Here is a 10473-nt window from a genome sequence, read left to right on the forward strand (position 1 = left end):
AAATTCACATGTATAGAGAAGATAGTCTGGTAGTAGTAGTCAAAAATATTGCAAACGGACCTAGCATGTTTTTGTACAATCAAGGAAGGTCATTATCACTGTTTGACAAAAGGTACTCCCCGCAAGTGATATAAAATGTCTTAGAGGGAGTATAATTTAGAAAATCTACTTTGCAATGCACCTAAGAGCATCTCTAATAGATTCCTAAGTTTTGGGCGAAAGAAAAGGCCATTCCAGATCTCGCAAAACAGCTGGTCCTGTAAAAATTTATACAGCTCCCCTTAAGAAAAACCTCGTCCTGAAGATATGGAGTTTTGGAGACAAACTTTTTAGCTCCCCCTTTACCAGAATACCGTTGGCGAGAGGGAAGTTTCACGTCAACCGCCACCGCCAGCTCTTGATTCTAGCCTTCCCCACTGTCGCCGACTGGCCGACCGACGTCCCCCGCCCTTCCTCACCTCACTCTTGAAGGCCATCGAATCGTTGGGGAAGAAGACGACAATGAAAAAAAAGAGAGAAAAAGCATCGATAGATGGAATATTAGTTTTTACAATAGAAAATTGCGGTATCTGTTCAGTGCCAGCCCTCGTGTTACTGAAAATCCTTTTTAGGAGGAACCGTAAGCTGGTTTTTTAGACGCCAGGCGCGGGGACCATGTTGTCCGGGAGTCCCATGGTGAAGTCCACGTTGGAGCCGGCGAACGCGCTGAGCACGCGCGCATCCTCATCGTATAGCTTGACCTTGGTGGCGTTCAGCGCACGGAGGAGCACGACCGCCGCAGGTTGTCGGCCACCTGGCCGTAGTTCACCCCGAGCGCCGTGGAACCTCCCCCTACCGCCGCCAAGTCCGATGCAAGCGTGGTGACGGCCACGACAAGCACGTGCCGGAGCAGCGAGCCGAAGTAGAAATGTGGTGGAGCTATCTGACAAGGCCGGGAGTGAACTGACAGCACCATAGGAGGATGCGAATCACACGCTTTATATCGAAGTTGTTTTTGTGTCGGCTCTGACAAGGTGCCGTTGGTAGAATGCTTGCTTAGATCAGGACTGTCCAAGGCCAAAGATCGGTTGAGATTTCGTGTGGGGTCTCTGTTGGGGAACACAGTATTTCAAAAAAATTGCCTACGATCACGCAAGATCAATCTAGAAGATGCATAGCAATGAGCGGGGAGAGTGTGTCCATGTACCCTCATAGACCGTAAGAGGAAGTGTTTAGTAACGCGGTTGATGTAGTTGAATGTCTTCGCGGTCCAACCGATTCAAGTACCGAATGTACAGCACCTCCGCGATCAGCACATGTTCAGCTCGGTGACGTGCCTTGAACTCTTGATCCATTTGAGGCCGAGGGAGAGTTCCGTCAGCACGACGGCGTGGCGACGGTGTTGATGAAGTTACCAGCATAGGGCTTCGCCTAAGCACTACGACGATATGACTGAGGTGTGTAACTGTGGAGAGGGGCACCGCACCTGGCTAAGAGAAGACTTGGTGTGCCTTTGGGGCGCCCCCCTCCCACGTATATAAAGGGGGGAGGAGGAGAAGGCCGGCCCTAGAGCAGGCGCGCTAAGGGGGGAGTCCTACTTGGACTCCTAGTCCAAGTAGGATTCGCCCCCCTCCTTCCTTGCACCGGAGAGGGAAAAGGGGAAGGGAGAGAGAGGGAGAAGGAAAGGGCAGGCGCACCCCCTCCCTAGTCCAATTCGGACTCCCTATAGGGAGGGGGCACGGCTGCCCCTTGTGGGCTGCCTCCCCTCTTCCCTATGGCCATGTAGGCCCAATCTTTCCCCGGGATGTCCGAATGCAACCTTCCAACATATGAATCTTTACCTCTCGACCATTTCAAAACTCCTCTCATGTCCGTGATCTCATCTGGGACTTCGAACAAACTTCGTTCATCAAAACATGAAACTCATAATACAAATCGTCATCGAACGTTAAGCATGCGGACCCTACGGGTTCGAGAACTATGTAGACATGACCGAGACACATCTCCGGTCAATAACCAACAGCGGAACCTGGATGCTCATATGGGTTCCTACATATTATACGAAGATCTTTATCGGTCAAACCGCATAACAACATACGTTGTTCCCTTTGTCATCGGTATGTTACTTTCCCGAGATTCGATCATCGATATCATCATACCTAGTTCAATCTTGTCACCAGAAAGTCTCTTTACTCGTTCTGTAATGCATTATCCTGCAACTAACTCATTAGTCACATTGCTGGCAAGGCTTATAATGATGAGTATTACCGAGAGGTCTCAGAGATACCTCTCCGATACACACGGAGTGACAAATCCTAATCCCGATCTATGCCAACTCAACAAACACCATCGGAGACACCTATAGAGAATCTTTATAATAACCCAGTTACGTTGTGATGTTTGATAGCACACAAGGTGTTCCTCCAGTATTCGGGAGTTGCATAATCTCATAGTCAGAGGAACATGTATAAGTTATGATGAAAGCAATAGCAATAAAACTAAACGATCATTATGCTAAGCTAACGGATGGGTCTTGTCCATCACATCATTCTCTAACGATTTGATCCCATTGATCAAATGACAACACATGTCTATGGTCAGGAAACTTAACCATCTTTGATTAATGAGCTAGTCTAGTAGAGGCATACTAGGGACACTCTGTTTGTCTATGTATTCACACATGTACTAAGTTTCCGGTTAATACAATTCTAGCATGAATAATAAGCATTTATCATGATATAAGGAAATATAAATAACAACTTTATTATTGCCTTCAAGGCATATTTCCTTCAGTCTCCCACTTGCACTAGGGTCAATACTCTAGTTCACATCGTCGTGTGATTTAATACCAATAGTTCACATCGCCATGTGACTAATACCCAAAAGGTTTTACTAGAGTCAATAATCCAGGTCACATCACTATGTGATTAACACCCAAAGAGTACTAAGTGTAGGAGGTATGCCCTAGAGGCAATAATAAATGATATTATTTAGCTCCAAGTTCATAATTATGTTTATGTTCCATGCTATAACTGCTATGGTTCTCGAGTCTGCAATAACACGAGGTTTGGAGGAAGACTCATATGCACGTGTGGAATAATAAACGGTAAGAAGTATTCTTAGTCTGGCCTCTAAGATTAGCTCAATTGTTGCATGATGGTTCTGTTTTCCAGATCATGGGCATTTCAATGCCAACAACTTTGAGGGCACAATGTTAAGAGAACATTTGTGTTGAATCGACCCGGATTGATGTTATGCCGTGAGATTCATTCGTCACAAGTTTATGGTTGATAACACGGAGATGGTAAATGTTTGCATAATTCCTTAGACCATGAGAGTATCGAGTTTCTTCATACTTGCTTCATGAACTTTGGGGTTTGTTAAACGTCATCCGTAAATGGGTGGCTATTACGGCGGCTTATGGGTTCATGGAAAAGTGTGTCAAGTAACTTGATAGCTCAAGATTGGGATTTGCTCCTCCGACGATGGAGAGATATTCTCGGGACCTCTCGGTGTTACGGTATCCATCATCGTCTGGCCAGACATAGTGTGATTTGATCACAGGGATGCCGGAACACGGAAATGAGAAAGGAGAACAAAATCGGTAACGAGGTAACTTGCATGGTGGACAAATTGTTCGTCCACTGGGATGCAATAAATCCCACCTCGGGTGTTTGTGACATATCGCGAAGCAACAGGAATAGCTCACTGCAACTAGAGGTTCACTCGAATATTCATTCGTGTGGGTATAGGGGTCAATATGGGTGTCCACGGCTCCGGTGTTGATCATTGATCGGAAGGGGTTCCGGGTCATGTCTATACTTCACAGAACCTATAGAGTCACAGGCTTAAGGTTCATCTATCTGCTGAATACTAGACAGGGAGTCTGAGAGAAAGTTTTTGGGAAAAGTTTCCGGAGACAGCGAAAAAGTTTCGATAAGAGAGGTCACCGGATGAGTTTCGGTGAAACCAAAAAAGTTGTTTTGGGGTATGCCATTAAGTAAAAATGTTTTCGGCACATGCCTGATAGTTCTTGGAGGGTGAGGGAATCCTGGATTAGGGGGTGTTCAGATAGCCAGACTATACCTTCAGCCGAACTCCTGGACTATGAAGATACAGGATTGAAGACTTCGTCCCGTGTCCGGGAGGGACTTTTCTTGGCGTGGAAGGCAAGCTTGGCGATACGGATATGTAGATCTCCTACCATTGTAACCGACTCTATGTAACCCTAACCCTATCCGGTGTCTATATAAACCGGAGGGTTTTAGTCCGTAGGACAACGTACACATCAACAATCATACCATAGGCTAGCTTCTAGGGTTTAGCCTCCTCGATCTCGTGGTAGGTCTACTCTTGTACTACCCATATCATCAATATTAATCAAGCAGGACGTAGGGTTTTACCTCCATCGAGAGGGCCCGAACCTGGGTAAACCTTCTTGTCCCTTGTCTCCTGTTACCATCCGGCCTAGACGCACAGTTCGGGACCCCCTACCCGAGATCCGCCAGTTTTGACACCGACATTGGTGCTTTCATTGAGAGTTCCTCTGTGTCGTCGCCGTCAGGCTCGATGGCTCCTACAATCATCGATAGCGATACAGTCCAGGGTGAGACCTTCCTCCTCGGACAGATCTTCGTCTTCGGCGGCTTCGCACTGCGGGCCAATTCGCTTGACCCTCTGGAGCAGATCGAAAGCTACGCCCCTGGCCGTCAGGTCAGATTTGGAAGTTTTAACTACATGGCTGACATCCGCGGGGACTTGATCTTTGATGGATTCGAGCCATGGCCGAGCGTGCCGCACTGTCACGACGAGCATGATCTAGCTCTGCCGCCGAACAGTGCCCTGTAGGCCGCACCCGCATCGGCTACGACCCTTAATTCGGAGCCGACTGCGCCGATCGAGGACGGGCGGTTGGACGCCACCTCGGGTGTTGTGACCCCAACGGTGATTGAGCCAAGCACTAGCCCCGTACTCTGCGAGACTCGTGACTCCAAGGATCCGGACTCCTCTCTGGACTCCGAACCCTCCGTGCCCATGCCGACCGAATCCGATTGGACGCCGATCATGGAGTTCACTGCCGCGGACATCTTTCAGCACTCGCCTTTCGGCGATATCCTGAAGTCACTGAAGTCTCTCTCTTTATCAGGAGAGCCCTGGCCGGACTAGGGTCAGCAAGGTTGGGGTACGGACGATGAAGAAATTCAAATCCCACCCACCACCCACTTTGTAGCCACTGTCGACGACTTAACCGACATGCTCGACTTCGACTCCGAAGATATCAACGGTATGGACGCCGATGAAGGAGATGATGAAGAACCAGCGCCTACTAGGCCCTGGAAAGCCACCTCGTCATATGACATATACATGGTGGACACCCCAAAAGAGGGAGATGGCGATGGAACAGCGGAGGATGACCCCTGCAAGAAACAGCCTAAGCGCTGGCGTCAGCGGCGCCGCTCAAAATCCCGCCAAAACAAACAAGGTGATTCCAGCACGGGAGATAATAATACTCCGGAAAGGGCCGAAGAAAACCCCCTCCAGCAAGATTTAGCACAGGAGGATGGAGAAACCAGCCCTCATGAGAGAGCGGCAGACAGAGAGGTCGAGGACGATAATTATATGCCTCCCTCCGAAGACGAGGCAAGCCACGACGACGACGAATTCGTCATGCCAGAGGATCCCGTCGAGCAAAAGCGTTTTCAACGTAGGCTTATGGCCACAGCAAGAAGCCTCAAGAAAAAACAGCAACAACTTAGAGCTGATCAAAATTTGCTAGTCGACAGATGGACTGAAGTCCTTGCGGCCGAAGAGCATAAACTCGAACGCCCCTCCAAGAGCTACCCAAAGCGCAGGTTGCTACCCCGATTAGAGGAGGAAGCACTTGATGCGACCGACCGGCCACCTCGTGGTCGCGACAGAGAGGCCTCTCGGCCCTCCACTCAAGCCGCACCCTGTACCAAGGCACGGGAATATGCGCCGAACTTACGAGACATGTTGGAGGACAAGGCAAGGCAAACAAGATCGATCTACGGATCGCATGGGCGCCCCACGGCTCGAGACAGTAACCGTCACGCCGGCCACAAATTCGGCGGGGCAGAACACAGTAGACAAGGCTCATTGGAGCTACGTCACGATATAGCCCAGTACAGAGGCGCCGCACACCCACTCTGATTTATAGATGAAATAATGGATCATCAAATCCCCGAGGGTTTCAAACCCGTAAACATCGAATAATATGATGGCACAATAGATCCTGTGGTATGGATCGAGGATTATCTCCTTCATATCCACATAGCCCGCGGCGATGATTTCCACGCCATCAATTACCTACCACTCAAGCTTAAAGGACCAGCTCGGCATTGGCTTAACAGCTTGCCAACAGGATCAACCAGTTGTTGGGAGGACCTGGAAGCCGCATTCCTCAACAATTTCCAGGGCACTTATGTGCGACCCCCAGACGCCGATGACCTAAGTCACGTAATTCGGCAGCCAGAGGAATCAGCCAGGCAATTCTGGACACGGTTCCTAACAAGGAAAAATCAAATAGTCGACTGTCCGGACGCTGAGGCCCTAGCAGCCTTCAAGCACAATATCCGTGACGAGTGGCTAGCCCGGTACCTTGGAAAGGAAAAGCAGAAATCTATTGCAGCACTCACGACACTCATGACCCGCTTTTGCGCGGGAGAAGACAGCTGGCTTGCTCGTAGCAACAATATGACCAAAAACCCTGGTAATTCGGACACTAGGGACAGTAGTGGCAGGTCGCGTTGCAACAAGCAGAAGCGCCGCATTAACGGCGACAATGCTGAGGATACGGCAGTTAATGCCGGATTCAGAGGCTCTAAATCCGGTCAGCGGAAAAAGCCATTCAAAAGGAATCCTAGGGGCCCGTCCAGTTTGGACCGAATACTCGACCGCTTGTGCCAGATACATGGCACCCCCGAAAAGCAGGCAGGCAAGTTAAATGCCGAAAATGAAGACAAGGGGCTGCATAGCGATGACGACGAGGAGCCCCGGCTGCCGAACAACAGTGGACAGAAGGGTTTTCCCCCACAAGTGCGGACGGTGAACAAGATATACGCAACCCACGTCCCCAAAAGGGAGCGGAAGCGTGCGTTAAGGGACGTATACGCGGTAGAGCCAGTCGCCCCAAAGTTCAACCCATGGTGCTCCTGCCCGATCACCTTTGATCGAAGGACCATCCCACTAGCATCCGTCATGGCGGATTCGCCACATTGGTCCTAGACCCAATCATTGACGGATTTCATCTCACTAGAGTCCTTATGGACGGCGGCAGCAGCCTGAACCTGCTTTACCAGGACACAGTGCAGAAAATGGGCATAGATCCCTCGTGGATTAAACCCACCAAAACGACCTTTAAAGGCGTAATACCAGGTGTAGAGGCCAACTGTACAGGCTAAGTTACACTTGAAGTGCTCTTCGGATCTCCGGATAATTTCCGAAGCGAGGAGTTAATCTTCGACATAGTCCCGTTTCGCAGTGGTTATCACGCACTGCTCGGGCGAACTGCATTCGCTAAGTTCAATGCGGTACCGCACTACGCATACCTTAAGCTCAAGATGCCGGGCCCTCGAGGAGTAATTACGGTCAATGGAAACACCGAACGCTCCCTCCGAACGGAGGAGCACACGGCGGCCCTTGCAGCGGAAGTACAAAGCAGCCTCTCCAGGCAGTTCTCCAGTCCGGCCACTAAACGACCGGACACCGTCAAGCGCGCCCGGCGTAACCTACAACAAGACCACCTGGCATGATCCGAGCAGGCGTAGCAATGCGGCCCCAACTCCAACCCTCACAAAAAGGTGACGCCAGTACTTCGCGTCCATAACTACGCCCTAGAGATACCATGGGTACAGGGGAGGGGCACCATCACGGCACGCCCAAAAATACGGCTTAAACCGTACCAGGGGCTGCCGATTTCTTTTTATTTTTCTCTTACTTTCAGGACTCCATCCTTCAGAAGGCCTGTTCGGCAGTTCAATTGCCGCACAAACGATGCAAGAACCAGGGAAGCAAACAAGCCACGCCGCAGTACGGAACTCCCAGGTGGTCTCTATCACGAGCAGTATACCTGTTCCGCACATTATTCCGCAGCTTGCCCCTGGAACGGACATGTTAACTAGTCCAACCTTCCACTTATTGCATTATTTGTATTGTTCTGCTTTGATCGCAGCCCTTTTTAATAAACAATGCATAGCTTTCTTCTATTTTTGCATTACCATTTTTCTTTATATATGTTCCTTAACGACATGTTGCACCCGTACACGTTGGTAGCGAAAATACGCCAGGGGCTTTAGTACCCCTCAATATGGTGTAAGAAGTCCGAACACTTTAACAAGTGCGGCACCCCGAACTTATAGCATTATATGCATCGGCTCCGAATCATGTCTTGGGTCAATAGTTGGGTTTGCCCGGCTCCTATGTTTTGGTGCCTTACATTCCGCTATATCGAGCTGGGTCGAGCACCTCAGTGGAGAAAGCTAAAACTGACTGTCATGATGAAGCGAGAGCCGGTCGCTGTTCGAGAGGTTTTTCGAGTCCCTAAAGACTTATGCCGCTTAGGGCGAGGAGCCGGCTCTGTACGGCCAAGGCGTGGATAGCGCCCCGAACTCGGTCTTCCGAATACCAGGGGCTTCGCCGAAATTTATAATTATAGAATTCTACGGCTAAGTGAGAGTGTTCATGCATTATAGTCCGATTGCCTTGTTCGTTGGGCTGAGCGCCTCCCTCGAAGGACCCAAACATGGGAAAAAGAGCGCTCAGGTTTATCCCCGAACACCCCAGCACTAGCGGCACGGGGGCGGAAGCCGACGACTCGCCATCTCTATGAATTGATAAACAGCCGCACAGAAGGTAATATTTTAAATTCCAACAGCATTGCTTAGCGCATATAAGCAAGTTTTCAGCGCACAGGACAAAACGAGCAAGTTTCACTCAAACATTACATCCCTAGAACATTCATCCGCCACAAGGTGGGCACCCTTCAGAACATCCTTATAGTAATTCTCGGGCTTGCGATGCTCTTTCCCCGGTGGTGGCCCGTCCTTCACCAGCTTCTCGGCATCCAGCTTGCCCCAGTGCACCTTAGCACGGGCAAGGGCCCTACGGGCACCTTCAATGCAGACGGAGCGCTTGACGACTTCGAGCCTTGGACAGGCCTCCACAAGCCGCCGCACCAGCCCAAAATAGCTCCCACGCAGAGCCCCTCCAGGCCACAGCCGAACAATGAGGCCCTTCATGGCCTGTTCGGCCGCCTTGTGGAGCTCGACCAGTTGCTTCAGCTGGTCGCTCAGGGGCACAGGGTGTCCGGCCTCAGCGTACTGAGACCAGAACACCTTCTCCGTCGAGCTGCCCTCCTAGGCTCGGTAGAATGCGGCGGCATCGGATACACTCCGGGGAAGATCTGTGAATGCTCCTGGAGAGCTCCGGATTCGGGTAAGTAACAAGGAACTCACGTTTATGTGTTTGCTTTGCATAAAGAATGCCTTACCCGCCGCTATCTTCTTCACCTCATCCAACTCCTGGAGGGTCTTCTGGGATTCGGCCTTGGTAGACTTTGCATTTTCAATATCCACCACGAGCTCAGACGCTCGCGTCTTTGAGTCAAGCTCCAAACTCTCATGTTTTTCCATGAGAGCCTGGAGCTCTTGCCGCACCTTGCCAACCTCGGCCTCATACTTCTCCCGCTCGGTGCGCTACGAGGCCGCCCTCTTCTCGGCCTCGACCAGCGCCTGCTTAAGGGTCGCCACTTCAGACATGGCCCCTAAAATAGCCACGATAATCCTGTCATTCTTTGCAATTGCACCTTTTTATATATATTTAAAAACATGGTATTTCTTACCTTCGTTGTCCTCGAGCTGCCTCTTGGCATGCTCGAGCTCTTGCTCAGACCGCTCGAGGTTCTGCTTTAGCGTGTCCACTTCCGCAGTCAGTGCGGCGGACGCAAGCAGGGTAGCCTGCATATGCATATTGACTCATTTTTGTTAGACCCCTGCGAATTCTATTTGATCCTCTATTCGGCTTCTCTTCCCGAACGCCAAACAGAGCATCAGGGGCTACTATCTATGCGGTACTATTATTTACACATTCTTTACTTACCTCAAAGCCTGTCAAAAGGCTAGTACAAGCTTCAGCCAGTCCGCTCTTGGCGGACTAAACCTTCTGGACCACCGCACTCATAATAGCGTGGTGCTCCTCGTCGATGGAGGCGGCTTGGAGCGCCTCCAACATATTGTCCGGCGCCTCCGGTTGGACGGGGGCCGCCAGCACGGTGGACTTGCTCCTCTTGGAAGGAGGTCCCCCGTCGGACTCTGGAACCTTTGAAGGTTCCGGAGCGGTGTCTGGCCTAGAGCCGGACTTGGAGCCCTGAGGGGTTTCATCCCCTTTACTCCTGGAGTCCGGGAGGTCGCCTTGCGACGCCTCCAGGACCACCTCCTCCCGGCTTGGAACCTGTTGGGACAACACTTCGGTGTCATC

This window comes from Triticum urartu, chromosome 7A, assembly GCF_056163025.1.
Source record: "Triticum urartu cultivar PI428250 chromosome 7A, HENAU_Tu73, whole genome shotgun sequence".
Lineage (NCBI taxonomy): Eukaryota > Viridiplantae > Streptophyta > Magnoliopsida > Poales > Poaceae > Triticum > Triticum urartu.